We start from the raw sequence: 16,821 nt of genomic DNA on the forward strand, positions 1-16,821 counted from the left end.
GACTTGCCTCTTGGTCCTCGGACGGGGCCATGTCAAAATGGCGTCTATTTTGGAGCTCTGTGGCTTCACGGTACCTTGATCCCGATTTTGACTGGAGAGGCCCTTCAGGTCCTGAGAAATCTCCCTTTTTGAAAGGCATGATGATTATGAGTGCCTTAGGCAGCAGATCTTACTCCGTATAGCCATGATCCTCATGGCCTCAGGATGGAAGTTCCATCTTTGGCGCATTGACCCAGATCGCCATATTCGGAGACAGGTTCAGGACTTAGAGAACCTAAAATCTAGTTTAACTGTGATACCTTCCACAAATACCAAACTTGCAAACGAAAAGGTAAAATGTGTCATTAAAAGAGTCACACGTAAGAATGCATGAAAGTACATGTAGCACAAACATGTCTGTGCATTGTCTTATTAGACGTATCAAAGCAAATGCGGATATGAAAAACCTTTGCATGTCCGCACTTGCTCGCGATGGGACGAGACAACGGATATTCAATATTAGCAGAATCTATCAGTCTTGTACGGTCATGCTTTCATAAAACACTATAAATTGGTTCGTTTGATGTGACATGTGCTTATTTGTGATTTGAACTTCAAGTAAGTACATACTTTATGTTTTTTAATCACAGGTGCTGTCGAAATTGTTTGTTAATAAAAGTTTTTATTTCTTCAGATAATAATATAACTGAACCTAAAAAAGAAATGCAGAGAGTACAGCTTGAACTATTTTTACTTATTTTGAATTTATATATTTATTTCATAAATGTCAAAAACGTAAAAAAAACTCTATTCATATTTTTTTACTTTAATTTTCATTAGTGCAGGTTTCGATATTAAATGTTACACAAGATAATGCCATATTCTGTAAACCTTTTATCTTTTTCAATCAATAATTACAAGTAATTAAAATGAAAAGTTTGATATTTAGTGAAATATTTAATATTGAGTACTGTACACATTTATTAATTTGAGTAAGTAAAGTAAATGACTGGGGGGTCAATGATTTTAAAAGGGGTCTGCTACCAAAAAAAGTTTGGGAACTCTTGGTTTATACAGTGGCATAAACAGCAAAAGGAAGTTGATCGAGTGACATAGCGTGTCTGAGAAACTCAAAAGTTCAAGTTCACAAAGTCGCACAGTGCCAAAAATAAAAAAGAAGTTCTCAGAAATCAAAGTCGCCATGAAAAAGCGAGTCGTAGCCCACCATCTGAGTGTCATATGAAAGCTTATTAGGGTACAGAGAAAAGAAAATAGGCACACAGTGAGGAAAAAAAGCACGAAATGTCAACTTTAATCTCGAAATTTCCACTTTAATTACGTAGTTTATTTTGTCATTAAAGTAGAACATCATAAACTTCATCTTAAAATCATTTAATTTACTAGTTTCTCAAATCTCATCGTACCTAAAGTAGCACATTAAATGCTTTGTTTTGTATTTGATCTTCTATGTACACTACGTGTTTCAGTTCTTTCTCTTTCTCCGACAGGAAACAGAATCCATTACATTTGTGATATTACAGCTCTCTGAATAATTAAAATACTGAGATGTATACGTGATATCATTTTCATGATGATAGAAGTTAAAGCACGTTATTAAACATTGGAACACGCAGTGATTGTACCTGCCTCATGTAAGATGTTTGCTGCGCGTTGTGCGACCTTCGATGAAATTATTTATTGTAGCAGTACTGTCTCTTTCAAACATACTAACCCCCAATTCCTGTCCTTACTTTTCTTTCTTCAAATTCTCAATCGCCACACAATCAGCTCTGTAATAAACGTTAAGCCATCTGTAAGCTTAGAGCGCCAATTCTTCAAAACATTTAAGATATATTAAAATATCTTCGTAGTACATGTTTAATTATTCTCTCCATCTATCCTTCCATGGTCGCGCCAGCCCCATCAAGAATACAGTGTGAGGCAGGAACAATCCTTGAATGGAGCACCAGCTCCTCGCTAGCGCTGCCGCACTGTGTCCTCACATGTTTATTAACAATATAGAAAAATGTGTTTTGTCGGATCACCAAGACAAGACAAAGAATTTGAAAGTGATGACTGACTGAATCAGATGGCAATAAAAGGACAACATGAGGTTCGTGACCACTTCTGAGATTTTAGAGGAGAAATAAGCTCTGACTGCATTTAGAGAAGATGCTTTTTATATTTGTGTGTCAATGAAGATTGTTATTTAGCTGATTTCCTAAGTAATTCTATTCAGTGACCATTTCTACCTCCTGCCTCAGAATAATGAGGGGTGAACATGAAGATTTCCACCTCTTCAAGACAAATCTCATTGTTCTTCTTGTCCTGATGCTTTTTCTCTTTTACTAAAGTACATATTTGAATGAGTTCTTTACTTTGCTGGAGTAATATTTTTTTTAAGTAACTGTACTTTTACTTGAGTAGCAGTTTGGACTACGCCAACGCTCATGAGTCCAGAACCCAGCCAGCCACAGATAGCAGTAGAATAGAAGATGAAGGGACGGAAGCCTTCTTATGGCCTAAATCCTGCCAAAAAAAGGAGTGGGAAACCACAGACACAGACCTCGTTCATCTTCTAGAGGGGCTGAAGGGCTGCGTGGAAAGAAAGCTGGACAAGATCGGGGAGATCATTTACAGCTATGGAGCAGACAGATTTGGGGTGAAAAGCACAAATCTTAGGACGCAGAAGGATCCATCCGTCAACCTAAAGCCCAGGATACAACAAGAGATCGAACGACTGGTGAAAGAAAGAAGGAACCTGAGAAAACAATGGAAAAAGGCCACAGAATTGGAAAGGAAAGGACTTGAGGCACTACAGGGCGAAATTAGGCAGCGAATTGCAACACTGCGAAGAGCAGAATGCCTAAGAAAGAAACATAAGAAGAAAGAACGAACGAGGACTTGCTTCTACTGAGACCCCCATAAGTTTGTCAAAGATCTCTTCGCAAAGGAGAAAACTGGGACCCTAAAAGCACCCATAAGGGAACTAGAGGAGCACCTGAGGAAGACCTACTCTGATAACAAGAGGCATGTGCCAGCTAGTATTCCAGATGACATGCTGCCAATTAAACCACCCAAGAACCAGTTGGAAATAAGGCCCCCTACATGGAGCGAAGTTGAGAGGACAGTAAAGCGGGAAAGAGCAGCCTGGGCCCAATGGCATCCCATATAGGCTCTATAAGAATGCGACAGGCGTTTTGAAGTACCTCTGGAAGCTAATGAAGGTGGCATGGGAGAAAGGAGTCATACCAAAGGCATTGCGGCGGGCAGGAGGTATCCTGATTCCCAAAGAGAAGAATTCTTCAACCATCGATCAGTTCTGCCAGATCAGCCTCCTGAATGTGGAAGGAAAGATATTCTTCAGTGTTGTGGCCCAGAGATTCCCAGCGTTTTTCCAGAAGAACAATTTTGTGGACACCTCAGTGCAGAAGGTAGGCATAAGAGGATTTTCAGGATGCCTGGAACACCAAAATGTCATCTGGCACCAGATACAGACAGACAAGAGGGAGAAGAAAGATCTGCACGTGGTTTTCCTAGATCTTGCCAATGCTTTTGGGTCAGTGCCGCATGAGATCTTGTGCACGGCGTTCAAGTTCTTCCAAGTCCCAGAGGGAATCACAAGGCTGGTCAAAGCCTACTTCCAGGAACTGCAATTATGTGTGACAACACAGAATAGAACAACGGCCTGGCAGCACCTTGTGATAGGCATAATGGCAGGCTATACCATCTTTCCACTGGCGTTTACTATGGCGATGGAGCTCATTATTCGAGCCTCCCGATGGGTGGTTGGAGGGGAACGGTTGAAGACTGGTTTGCGTTTCCCCCCAATCAGGGCATACATGGATGATATGACAACAATAACAACAAAAAACGCATGCACCAAACGTCTGTTGAATAAACTTCAGGAAAATATCAAGTGGGCATGAATGGAATTTAAACCCAGCAAATCCCGCAGTATCTCCATAGTCAAAGGCGAGCTTACCAATTAGAGGTTCCAGGTTAACAACGAACCAATACAAACAGTTCTGGAGAATCAAAAGCCTTGGCCGTTGGTATAGTGCAGAGCTCAAAGACTCGAAGCAGGTGGAACAACTCAGGCAGGATACAATCAACGGCCTAAATAAGATCAATAACACTGCCTTTCCAGGGAAGCTGAAGCTGTGGTGCTTTCAGTTTGGGCTACTGCCCCGGCTCATGTGGCCAATTTATATCTATGAGGTCACATTATCCCAGGCCAACCGGTTGGAGAGACTAGTGAACGCACAAATGAGGAAGTGGCTTGGACTGCCGAAGTGCCTCACCAGCATTGGCCTGTATGGTAACAGAGCCCTCTCTCTGCCAATCTCAAGCCTGGTGGAGTACAAATGCGCGAAATCAAGGCTGGAAATGACTCTCACAGAATCCCGGGACTTAGTTGTCAGAGGTGCTACTCCAACCCTAGCAACAGGGAGGAAATGGAAGCCATCAGCAGTAGTTGCGGAGGCAAAGGCTGCCCTCAGATACCGGGATGTAGTGGGGTATGTCCAACATGGTAGAGGGGGCTTTAGATTCGAAGCAGTAACACCCACATGGCAAAAGGCTACTCCAATGGAGCGGTGGCAAATGGTGGTGGAGGAGGTCCGCCACCAGGAGGAAGCAGCCAGGTGTGCCAAGGCGGTCTCCCAAGCCCAACAAGGCCGCTGGATGAAGTGGGATGGTGTGGAGAGGAGGAAAATTACTTGGAGCGAGATGTGGAGCATGGAGGCTAATTGACTAAGTTTCATCATCAGAGCCACATACGACGTCTTGCCCTCCCCAACTTACCTACATCTTTGGCATGGAAAGGATCCAGCATGTCCCCTGTGCACTATCCCAGCAACCCTCAAACACATACTGGTGGGTTGCAAAACCAACTTAACTCAAGGAAGATACACCTGGCGCCACAACCAAGTGCTGAGATGCTTGGCTGCCGAAATTGAGAATAAGAGAGTAACCATTAACGCCATGCCTCTAGAAGCTCAAAGTATCATCCCACGGAGAACAACCTTCATGCGGGAAGGGGAGAAACAGCAGACCAAGCCTTTACTCCCTGATAATGGTCCATTGAACCCAGCCCGAGACTGGGAGTTGCGAGTGGACCTCAACCAGAGACTCACCTTCCCACCCGAAATTGCGACAACTAACCTGCGTCCAGATCTTGTGCTCTGGTCCAAGTCCTGTCGGCGTGTCTTCGTCATTGAGATGACAGTCCCATGGGAGGATGCTATCGATGAGGCATTCGAACGGAAGAGGCTGCGATATGCCAGTTTAGCAGCTGAAGCAGAGGGGCGCAGGGCTGGAACGTCAAAGTGTGGCCAGTGGAGGTGGGATGCAGAGGGTTTGTAGCCAGTTCCACCACAAGGCTATTGAAGGAAGTGCTCATAATTGGCGATTCCATAGTGCGGAATGTTAGAATTCCAAACTATGTTAAACCAGCAGTTAATGTTAAGTGCCTTGCAGGGGCCAAGATTTCTGGCATAAAGGCCGCATTGGACCGTGTTGCCGACGATGAAGTATCTACCTTATTGCTGCATGTCGGCACTAATGATATTTATTTACAGCAATCTGAGGTATTAAAGCGGAACTTCATCTCTCTATGCACCAAAGCTAAAACAAAATGTCGGAATTTAATTGTATCTGGTCCCTTACCAAGATTATATAGAGGGGATGTGATTTATAGCAGATTGCATTCCTTTCACTGCTGGCTAGAAACCTGGTGTGCAAATAAAAGCATAGCATTTGTGAACAATTGGGATGATTTTTGGGAAAGGCCTGGATTTTTCAGAAGAGATGGTCTTCATCCTAACTGGAGGGATCTTATGTATTATCCCAAAATATGGCAGCAAAACTGCCTGGTTGACTGATTAGAGCACCATCCAGGCCACAGTCATGTGATCTTAAATCACAGGCTGTTGTTTATCCCATTTGTTATTTTCCTGAAGCTGTTACCCAGTAATCCCTGTTGTGGGGCATCCAGTAAATTTAGTCTTGATACAAACCTTAAATTAATTGATAACCAAAAATAAGGTGTATAATTAGACCAAGGGATAAAACCAGACACTCCACCAGGGGCATCTGTAATAGAAATTTAATTCAAATTAAAACAAAAAATATATCAGCAGTTCAGAAAGAACCATGCAGTTTTAAATGCTGTTTATTGAACATTCGCTCTCTTGGCACTAAAGCTGTTTTGGTAAATGATATAATATTAAGTACAAAATCTGATCTGTGTCTTCTTACTGAAACCTGGCTTAGTAAATGTGACACTGTTCCCTAGCTGAGGCGTCACCAGATGGATACTCATTCCTTCATAAGTCTAGAGATTCTTGAGGAGGAGGCCTTGGAATAATTCATTGTAACAAAATGCAAATCACTCCTAAAAATTTAGGCAACTTTACATCCTTTGAGGCATTCATTTTAAATATTAAAACAGATTCCAACACAATTATAGTGCTAGTCTACAGACCACCAGGGCCATATTCATTGTTCATGACTGAATTTAGCAACCTTCTGTCTGATTTGGCTATAAATTATGATCACGTAGTTCTGATGGGGATTTTAATGTACACATTGATGTGGAAACTGACACTTTTAGCAAATGTTTTACTTATTTGTTAAATTCAGTAGGATTTTGTCAGATTGTCAAAGGTCCAACTCATAATCATAACCACACATTAGATTTAATTATAACTTACAAAGTTGAAATTCAAAATTTAAATATTACTCCATTAAATGTAGTTATTTCCGATCACTTCTTAATTACGTTTGATTTAGTTCTGCCCATGCCAACGCACTCACAGATTAAAACAAAGACAGTGCGACATCTAGATTGTAATTCTGCTTCAAAATTTATAGATACCTTGAGTAAGTCGAGTGTAATTGTGGAAAACCATTTAGATCAGTTAACATCAAATGTAAACATGGAAAACAATTTAGATCAGCTAATATCACATTATAATGTGACCTTGAGAGATGCTCTGGACACAGTGGCTCCCTAAAACAAAAGTGATCAAAGCACATAGAAACTCTCCCTGGTTTAATGAAAATACTCGAGCTCTTAAATTAGAGTGTCGAAAACTGGAGCAGATGGAGAACAACAAAGCTACATGTCTTTCAAATTGCATGGACAGAGAGTGTAAATAAATATAAAAAAGCCCTCTTTAAAGCTCGCTCAGAATACTATTCTACATTAATAGATAGCAATAATAAAAATCCTAGGGTACTTTTAGAACAGTGGCTAAATTAACAAATGGCAATTCAGATCAACAGTGCAAAATACCAACAGATATTAGCAGTACAGACTTTATGAACTTCTTCAATGAGAAAATTAAAAATATAAGATCCCAGATCTCAGCATCACAGTACAAACCAAATACTAGCTTAGCAGACCCTGCACATTGCATTCAGCACTTTAGTAATTTTAATCCTGTAACTCACCAGGAAGTCTTATTCCCTAGATCCAGTGCCAACAAAACTAGTAAAAAGTGCAATGGATGTTCTTGCAGCGCCTATTCTAACCGTTATCAATAGTTCATTACTGCATGGCACCGTACCTGATGCACTAAAAGTGTCAGTCATTAAACCTTTACTTAAAAAGTCAGACCTAGACCCACACATACTAAATAACTATAGGCCTATTTCAAATTTACCATTTCTCTCTAAAATACTAGAAAAAGTAGTCGCCAGTCAGCTTCAGTCACACCTTACGCATTACAATTTATTTGAGAAATTCCAGTCTGGCTTTCGCACTGGTCATAGTACAGAAACGGCACTAACACGGGTTGTAAATGACATTCTGATATCCTCTGATGAAGGAAATTCCACTGTAATTATGTTGTTGGACTTAAGTGCAGCATTTGACACCATTGACCATTCTATTTTACTGCACAGGCTAAAACGATGTTGGGCTTACAGGCCCCGTGCTCGCTTGGTTCAGTTCTTATTTATCAAATCGATTCCAGTATGTACAGAAATGTGCAGACAGTACTCCATCATTATACACAGAAGTTCAATATGGTGTCGCAGGGCTCAGTACTGGGACCTTTACTGTTTTCACTTTACATGCTTCCACTGGGATCTCTCATTAGGAAACATAATGTTAATTTTCACTCGTATGCAGATGACACCCAGTTATACCTTTCATTTAAATCAAATGAAGTTTCTCCGATGTTGTCTTTAATTAGTTGTGTTAGTGAATTAAAGGAATGGATGAATGAGAACTACTTGTCTTTAAATACAGATAAAACAGAGATGTTAATTGTTGGAGGGAATGACGCTGATCACAGCAATATTTTGTCGTCATTTAACTCAGTTGGAATCCCAATTAATTTTACTGAATCAGCCCGCAATCTAGGAGTTATCTTTGACTCTAGCATGTCATTTAAAGCACATATTACAAAGTCATCCAAAACATGTTTTTTCCATCTTAAAAATGTTAGGAAATTAAGGCGCTTTCTAAATAAACAGGATTGTGAGAAATTAATTCATGCATTTATCTCTAGTAGGATTGACTACTGCAATGCGGTGTTCACTGGCTGTTCAAACTGTTCTCTATACAGCCTCCAGTTAATCCAAAATGCGGCTGCAAGAATTATTACAAGAACAAGAAAATATGAACACATAACTCCAGTTCTTAAATCTTTACACTGGCTCCCAGTTAAGTTTAGGGCAGATTTCAAAATCCTCCTTTTAACATATAAAGCATTAAATGGCCAAGGTCCGGCTTACTTGTCTGAACTTTGTGGAATGGTCTTCCTGCTTCCATAAGAGATGCCCCCTCGGTCTCAGCCTTTAAATCCCGGCTGAAGACTCACGACTTCAGTTTAGCATATCCTGACTAGAGCTGCTGATTAACTGTACAGACTGCATCTCTGATGTTAGCCATTAGCACTAAAACATAAGTAACATGATAGTTATAACTGGATACTAACCCTCACCTATTCTGTTTCTTTTCTCGGTACCCAAATGTGGCAATTGGTGCCACGGCCCACCTGCCAAGTTGTTTGCCTGCCTATGGTAAAGTCATTCCTGATAGAGGATCACAGGAATCATGGGAAAGAGGGGTCCTTTCATCGGAGCAATGTTTTAGCCGTGGCATGGCCAAATGGGGAGGCAGCTGATGGATGAGGTCTCCAGGACTCTAAAAATATCCAAACCTAATTATGTCATATCATCTACTGTTAAACCGTACTTCTAAAATTTTTATTATTATGCTGTATTAAGGAATTGTTCTGTTCTGTGTATTTTATTGTATTGACCCCCCACTTTTGACACCCTCTGCATGCCCAACCTACCTGGAAAGGGGTCTCTCTTTGAACTGCCTTTCCCGAGGTTTCTTCCATTTTTCCCTACAAGATTTTTATTGGGAGTTTTTCCTTGTCTTCTCAGAGAGTCAAGGCTGGGGGGCTGTCAAAAGGCAGGGCCTGTTAAAGCCCATTGCGGCACTTCCTGTGTGATTTTGGGCTATACAAAAATAAACAGTATTGTATTGTATTGTATTGTAAGGAAGTAGGGCTCAGAGGGCAGGCTCAACGGAAGGCAATCAAAGAGCTTCCCACTGTAGCGGAATGGAGCAGTCACTGGCTGTGGCTGAAACGTAGGGACTTAACATGGGCTGCCAATTGATCGAGTGGTGTCACCATGCTACACACACCCGGGTCTGATCAACCAGGGGTGGGCCAACCCCGGCTGAGAGTATCTTGTGATAAGCGGCCGAAACACCCAATGAAGTCAGGGCATACAACTGAAGATGTGTCGCATTGGTTTCACCACGCAATCTGTGGCAAATTTAATTCCACTCAAGATGACCTCTCCTTTCAACTGTTGTGCTGAAAAATTAGGGATTTTAACATCTAGTCCTAGTAAGAATCCTACCTCCTGCCTCAGAATAATGAAGGGTGAACATGAAGATTTCCACCTCTTCAAGACAAATCTCATTGTTCTTATTGTCCTGATGCTTATTCTCTTTTACTAAACTACATTTTTGAATGAGTTCTTTACTTTTCTGCAGTAATAATTTTTTTAAGTAACTGTACTTTTACTTGAGTAGCAGTTTGTACTACTATATCCATCTCTGAAAGCAACAATACAAACAAGAATGGAGGAGAAATAAATAAAACCTGAAAACAACAATAAAATAGTAAAATGTTGCAAACACAGCGCTGTGAGCTTTAATGTTGTCTTTGTGGAAAAAAGTCCAAAAATGTCACCTCATTGTTAAAATCAAGAGTCGCTTGTACCATTTTGAGACTAAAACTGTTCTTGTGCTGTTTGCCAGACCGTAATGATGAGAACAGATTGTGTCCACCATAGCTGGGGTCTTCAGTAGGCCGCTGGTTTTATTTCACTGTCTTCTGGAATCTCTTCAGATGACGACATGTTAGACTCATTCACTCTGTGAAGATCTTACAATCCTAGCAATGGCCATTGTGAACTAGAAAATCAGAATAAGAAGAAAGATCTTCAGAAGTAGAAATTTAAAAGAACTGAATATGACTTTGAAATAAAGACTTCCAGTTAACTGTACCTGAACACACGCTGCACTTGTCCAGTTCAGATAATTACACAATGTTCTGACGTAAGAACTTTCAGTTGTTCCATTTGATCATCCTAAGTCATGTTGTCTGCTTATTCTTCACTGACAAATTAGATCTGATTTGAAATTTCTTTCCCCCACAGCAGACCCCACGCCTGTCGTTTAAACTGATCACCTGATCTGTGATATAAGGAGCTGGACCAGGACAAACATCTCAGTGTCAGCACCACCATGAGACTCGCCGCCTTGCTGCTCCCGCTGTGCCTGTGCTCTGCTGCGATGGCTTTGGTGAGTTTGGACAGATGACATCTGTACAGTCGACATCTTCAACATTTAGGAATGTGCACAGGATAAACGAGAATGTTGAAGGCTTCCTGTCGGTTAAACTCTATTGAGTTTTAAACTGATTTGTTTTCCTCCAGCAGTCATCTCCAATCTATTTTATAATTACTAACATTGCTCTTTACTTTATATCTCATTTTTTAGCAATCTCAATCTCCAACCAACCCAGCATTCAAGTTATCTTCAGTACTTGGGGAGATGTGCACCCAAAAGCTAAGCGGTAAGTAGAAGTGAGATCTGCTGTGGAAAAATTAAAGTCAGTGCCATCCGTGATCCATCAGTCATGTGGGAGACTAAAAAGGGATTCACTCAAACAATTCTATCTCATTCAACTCTCAAACAAGTCAAACCAAACTTGTCATGTCATGGACGTCACCTTGTGTTGTATTTTCACAAACCTGAACCATCAAATCAGAAGTGGCAGAAGTATAGAAAGTTTTTACGTAAATGACAGTACAGAAAGCAAATGGTAAAAACACTCGGCACAATTTGGAGTTCTATTCAGTAAAACGGACTTAAGTGAAAGAAGAAAAGCACAGTTTATGGCATTCGATTAAAGAGTTAATTCTTATAATTCCTTGAATTGCACGAGCAGCACACACTTTGATATGTAATCTATAGTTCCTGAAATTTTTGTCAGATAGTTATGAATATTTTCTTAGATTTTTCAGGTAAGGCAAAGAGAAATTACAAGGCAGGGAATTTCTACTTTATAACCATGGTGCTTTAATGCCATGTTGATAAGAATAAGCAAGAAGAATACAATAGAATACTATTTATTTTTGTGTAGCCCCAAATCACACAAGGAGTGCAGCAATGGGCTTTAACAGGCCCTGCTTCTTGACAGCCCCAGCCTTGACTCTTTAAGAAGACAATGAAAACTCCCAGAGAAATGGAAGAAACCTCAAGAAAGTCCGTTCAAAAAGAGACCCCTTTCCAGGTAGGTTTGGCGTGCAGTGGGTGTCAAAAAAAAGGGGGTCAATACAAAACAATACACAGAACAGAACTCAAGTCCTCCTCAATACAATATAATAGTGCAATAGAAATATTACAAGTACAGAGTAGAATTCAACTGTACATGATATCACAGAATATGATTTGGATTTGTTTTGAGTCTGGAAGACCTCGGTCATCAAGCTGCCTCCCCCTATTGGCCATTCTACAGCTGAGTCACCAGTGTGCCGGCCGAGCCGATGAAACCCCTCTAACCTGGTGATCCTTGCAATCCTCCATCAGAGATAACTTTACCTTAGGCAGGCAGAACAACTTGGCAGATGGGCCGTGGCACCAAGTGCCACATTTGAGTACCGAGAAAAGAAACAGAATAGGTGAAGATTAGTAACAAATTATAACTGTCATGTTATTTATGTTTTAATGCTAATGACTAACAACAGAGATGCAGTCTGTACAGTTAATCAGCAGCTCTAGTCAGGGTGTGCTAAACTGAAGTATTGAGTCTTCAGCCAGGATTTGAAAGCTGAGACCAAAGGCATCTCTTATAGTAGCAGGGAGACAACTCCACAGTTTAGGGGTCCTGTAACTAAAAGCTCGACCTCCTACTGTTGTTTAATTAATCCTTGGAATCATAAGCAGACCAGCATCTTGAGATCTTAATGTGCGCTTAGGTTTATAAGTCATGATAAGTTCAGATAAGTAAGCCGGACCTTGGCCATTTAATGAATTATATGTTAAAAGGAGGATTTTGAAATCTGCCCTAAACCTAACCGGGAGCCAGTGTAAGGCTTTAAGAACTGGAGTTATCCATACATCCATCCTCTTCCGCTTATCTGAGGTCGGGTCGCGGGGGCAGCAGCTTACGCAGAGAGGCCCAGACTTCCCTCTTCCCGGCCACTTCTTCCAGCTCTTCCGGGACAATCCCAAGGCATTCCCAGGCCAGCCAGGAGATATAGTCCCTCCAGCATGTCCTGGGTCTTCCCCGGGGCCTCCTCCCAGTTGGACGAGCCCGGAACACCTCACCAGGGAGGCATCCAGGAGGCATTCTGATCAGATGCCCAAGCCACCTCATCTGACTCCTCTTGATGCGGAGGAGCAGCGGCTCTACTCTGAACCCCTCCCGGATGACTGAGCTTCTCACCCTTTAAGGGAAAGCCCAGACACCCTGCGGAGGAAACTCATTTCAGCCGCTTGTATTCGCCATCTCATTCTTTCGGTCACTACCCATAGCTCATGACCATAGGTGAGGGTAGGAGCGTAGATCGACTGGTAAATTTAGAGCTTTGCCTTATGGCTCAGCTCCATTTTCACCACAACAGACCGATGCAGAGCCCGCTTCATTGCGGATGCTGCACCGATCCGCTTGTCGATCTCACGCTCCATTCTTCCCTCACTCGTGAACAAGACCCCGAGATACTTGAACTCCTCCACTTGGGGCAGGATCTCTCCCCAACCCTGAGAGGGCACTCCACCCTTTTACGGCTGAGGACCATGTCTCGGATTTGGAGGTGCTGATTCTCATCCCAGCCGCTTCACACTCAGCTGCGAACCGATCCAGAGAGATGAAGATCACGCCTGATGAAGCAAACAGGACAACATCATCTGCAAAAGCAGTGACCCAATCCTGAGTCCACCAAATCGGACCCCTTCAACACCCTGGCTGCGCCTAGAAATTCTGTCCATAAAAGTTATGAAAAGAATCGGTGACAAAGGGCAACCCTGGCCAGTCCAACTCTCACTGGAAGCGGGCTCGACTTACTGCGGCAATGTGGACCAAGCTCTGACACGGTTGTACAGAGACCGAACAGCTCTTATCAGGGGGTCCGGTACCCCATACTCCCGAGCACCCCACAGGATTCCCAAGGGACACGGTCGAATGCCTTTTCCAAGTCCACAAAACACATGTAGACTGGTTGGGCAAACTCCCATGCACCCTCCAGGACTCTGCTAAGGGTGAAGAGCTGGTCCACTGTTCCGTGAACAGGATGAAAACCACACTGTTCCTCCTGAATCCGAGGTTCACTATCCGGACGGACCCTCCTCTCCAGAACCCCGAATAGACTTTTCCAGGGAGGCTGAGGAGTGTGATCCCTCTATAGTTGGAACACACCCTCCGGTCCCCTTTTAAAGAGGGGACCACCACCCCGGTCTGCCAATCCAGAGGCACTGTCCCGATGTCCATGCGATGTTGCAGAGGCGTGTCAACCAAGACAGTCCTACAACATCCAGAGCCTTAAGGAACTCGGGCGTATCTCATCCACCCGGGGCCCTGCCACCAAGGAGTTTTTGACCACCTCGGTGACTTCAGTCCCAGAGATGGGAGAGCCCACCTCAGAGTCCCCAGGCTCTGCTTCCTCGTGGAAGGCATGTTAGTGGGATTGAGGAGGTCTTGAGTACTTCCCACCGACCACAACATCCCGAGTCGAGGTCAGCAGCGCACCTTCCCACCATATCGGTGTTGACACTGCACTGCTTCCCCTCCTGAGGCGCGGACGGTGGACCAGAATCTCCTCGAAGCCATCTGAAAATCGTTCTCCATGGCCTCTCCAAACTCCTCCCATGCCCGAGTTTTTGCCTCAGCAACAACTGAAGCCGGATTTCGCTTGGCCTGCCGGTACCTATCAGCTGCCTCCAGAGACCCACAGGACAAAAAGTCCTATAGGACTCCTTCTTCAGCTTGACGGCATCCCTCACGCGGTGTCCACCAACGGGTTCGGGATTGCCGCCACGACAGGCAAGACCACCTTGCGGCCACAGCTCGGTCAGCCACCTCAACAATAGAGGCGGAACATGGCCCATTGGACTCAATGTCCCCACCTCCCTCGGGGCGTGGTTGAAGTTCTGCGGAGGTGGGAGTTGAAGCTACTTCTGACAGGGGACTCTGCCAGCCATTCCCAGCAGACCCTCACAACACGTTTGGGCCTACCAGGTCTGACGGGCATCTTCCCCCACCATCGAAGCCAACTCACCACCAGGTGGTGATCAGTTGACAGCTCCGCCCCTCTCTTCACCCGAGTGTCCAAGACATATGGCGCAAGTCCGGCGACACACCACTTCATCGACCTGAGGCCTAGGGTGTCCTGGTGCCAAGTGCACATATGAACACCCTTATGCTTGAACATGGTGTTCGTTATGGACAATCCGTGCGAGCACAGAAGTCCAATAACAAAACACCGCTGGGTTCAGATCGGTGGGGCCATTCCTCCCAATCACGCCCTTCCAGGTCTCACTGTCATTGTCCACGTGAGCATTGAAATCTCCCAGCAAAACGAGGGAATCCCAGAAGGTATGCCCTCTAGCACCCCTCCAGAGACTCCAAAAGGGTGGATACTCCAAACTGCTGTTGCGCATACGCACAAACAACAGTCAGGACCCTTCCCCACCCAAGGCGGAGGGAGGCCACCCTCTCTCCACGGGGTAAACCCCAATGCACAGGCTCCAAGTGGGGGCAATAAGTATGCCCACACCTGCTGGCCTCTCACGGGGCAACTCCAGAGTGGTAGAGAGTCCAGCCCCTCTCAAGGAGATTGGTTCCAGAGTCCAAGCTGTGCGTCGAGGTGAGTCCGACTATATCTAGCTGGAACCTCTCGACCTCGCACACTAGCTCAGGCTCCTTCCCTTTCAGAGAGGCGACATTCCACGTCCCAAGAGCCAGTTTCTGTAGCCGAGGATCAGACCGCCAAGGTCCCGCCCGGCCACCACCCAACTCACACTGCACCCAACCTCCTTGGCCCCCGTGGTGAGCCCATGAGGAGGAGGACCCACGTTACCTCTTCGGCTGTGCCCGGCCGAGCCCCATGGGTGCAGGCCCGGCCACCAGGCACTCGCCATCGAGCCCCACCTCCAGGCCTGGCTCCAGAGGGGGCCCGTGACCAGCGTCGGGCAAGGGAAGCGTCGTCCAAGGTTTTTTCTTCATCGGAGGTTTGTTGAACCGCACTTTGTCTCATCCCTCACCTAGGACCAGTTTGCCTTGGGTGGCCCTACCAGGGGCATAAAGCCTCGGACAACATAGCTCCTAGGATCATTGGGACACGCAAACCCCTCCACCACGATAAGGTGACGGTTCAAGGAGGGGGAACTGGAGTTATTTGTTCATATTTTCTTGTTCTTGTAATAATTCTTGCAGCATCATTGTCGGATTAACTGGAGGCCATATAAAGAGCAGTTTGAACATCCGGTGAACACCACATTGCAGTAGTCAATCCTACTAGAAATAAATGTATTCATTATTTTCTCAGAATCCTGTTTATTTAGAAAATGCCAAGAAGAAATATGATTTGCACAACTTTATAATGTGTGCTTTAAATGACATGCTAGAGTCAAAGATAACTCAGAGATTTCGGGCTGATTCAGCGAAATTCATGGTGATTCAAATGAGTTAAATGATGACAAAATATTGTTGTGATCAGCGTCATTCCCCCCAACAATTAACATCTCTGTTTTATCCATATTTAAAGACAAGTCGTTCTCATCCATCCACTCCTTTAATTCACTAACACAACTAATTAAAGACAACATCAGAGAAACTTCATTTGATCTGAAAGAAAAGTATAACTGTGTGTCATCTGCATACGAGTGAAAATTAACATTATGTTTCCTAATGAGAAATCCCAGTGGAAGCCTGTAAAATGAAAACAGTAAAGGTCCCAGTACTGAGCCCTGCGGGACAACATATTGAACTTCTGTGTATAATGATAGAGTACTGTCAGCACATTTCTGTACATATTGGAATCAATTTGATAAATAAGAAGTAAACCAAGCGAGCATGGGGCCTGTAAGCCCAACATCATTTTCTAGCTTGTAAAGTAAAATAGAAAGGTCAGTGGTGTCAAACGCTGCACTTAAGTCTAACAACTTAATTACAGTGCAGTTTCCTTCATCAGAGGATATCAGAATGTCATTTACAACCCGTGTTAGTGCCCTTTCTGTACTATGACCAGTGCGCAAACCAGACTGGAATTTCTCAAATAAATTGTGATGTGTAAGGTGTG

General features: G+C 43.7%; 1 long non-coding RNA gene across 1 annotated transcript; it reads left to right on the plus strand.

Annotated features, from left to right (window-relative positions):
- Window positions 1-564: 564 nt before the first annotated feature.
- Window positions 565-11,362, plus strand: LOC120519945. Its single transcript, XR_005631707.1, has 3 exons — window positions 565-597; window positions 10,678-10,822; window positions 11,021-11,362. It is a non-coding gene; the product is annotated as an uncharacterized LOC120519945 (long non-coding RNA).
- Window positions 11,363-16,821: the final 5,459 nt, after the last annotated feature.

Source organism: Polypterus senegalus, unplaced genomic scaffold, assembly GCF_016835505.1.
Source record: "Polypterus senegalus isolate Bchr_013 unplaced genomic scaffold, ASM1683550v1 scaffold_899, whole genome shotgun sequence".
Taxonomy (NCBI): Eukaryota; Metazoa; Chordata; class Cladistia; order Polypteriformes; family Polypteridae; genus Polypterus; species Polypterus senegalus.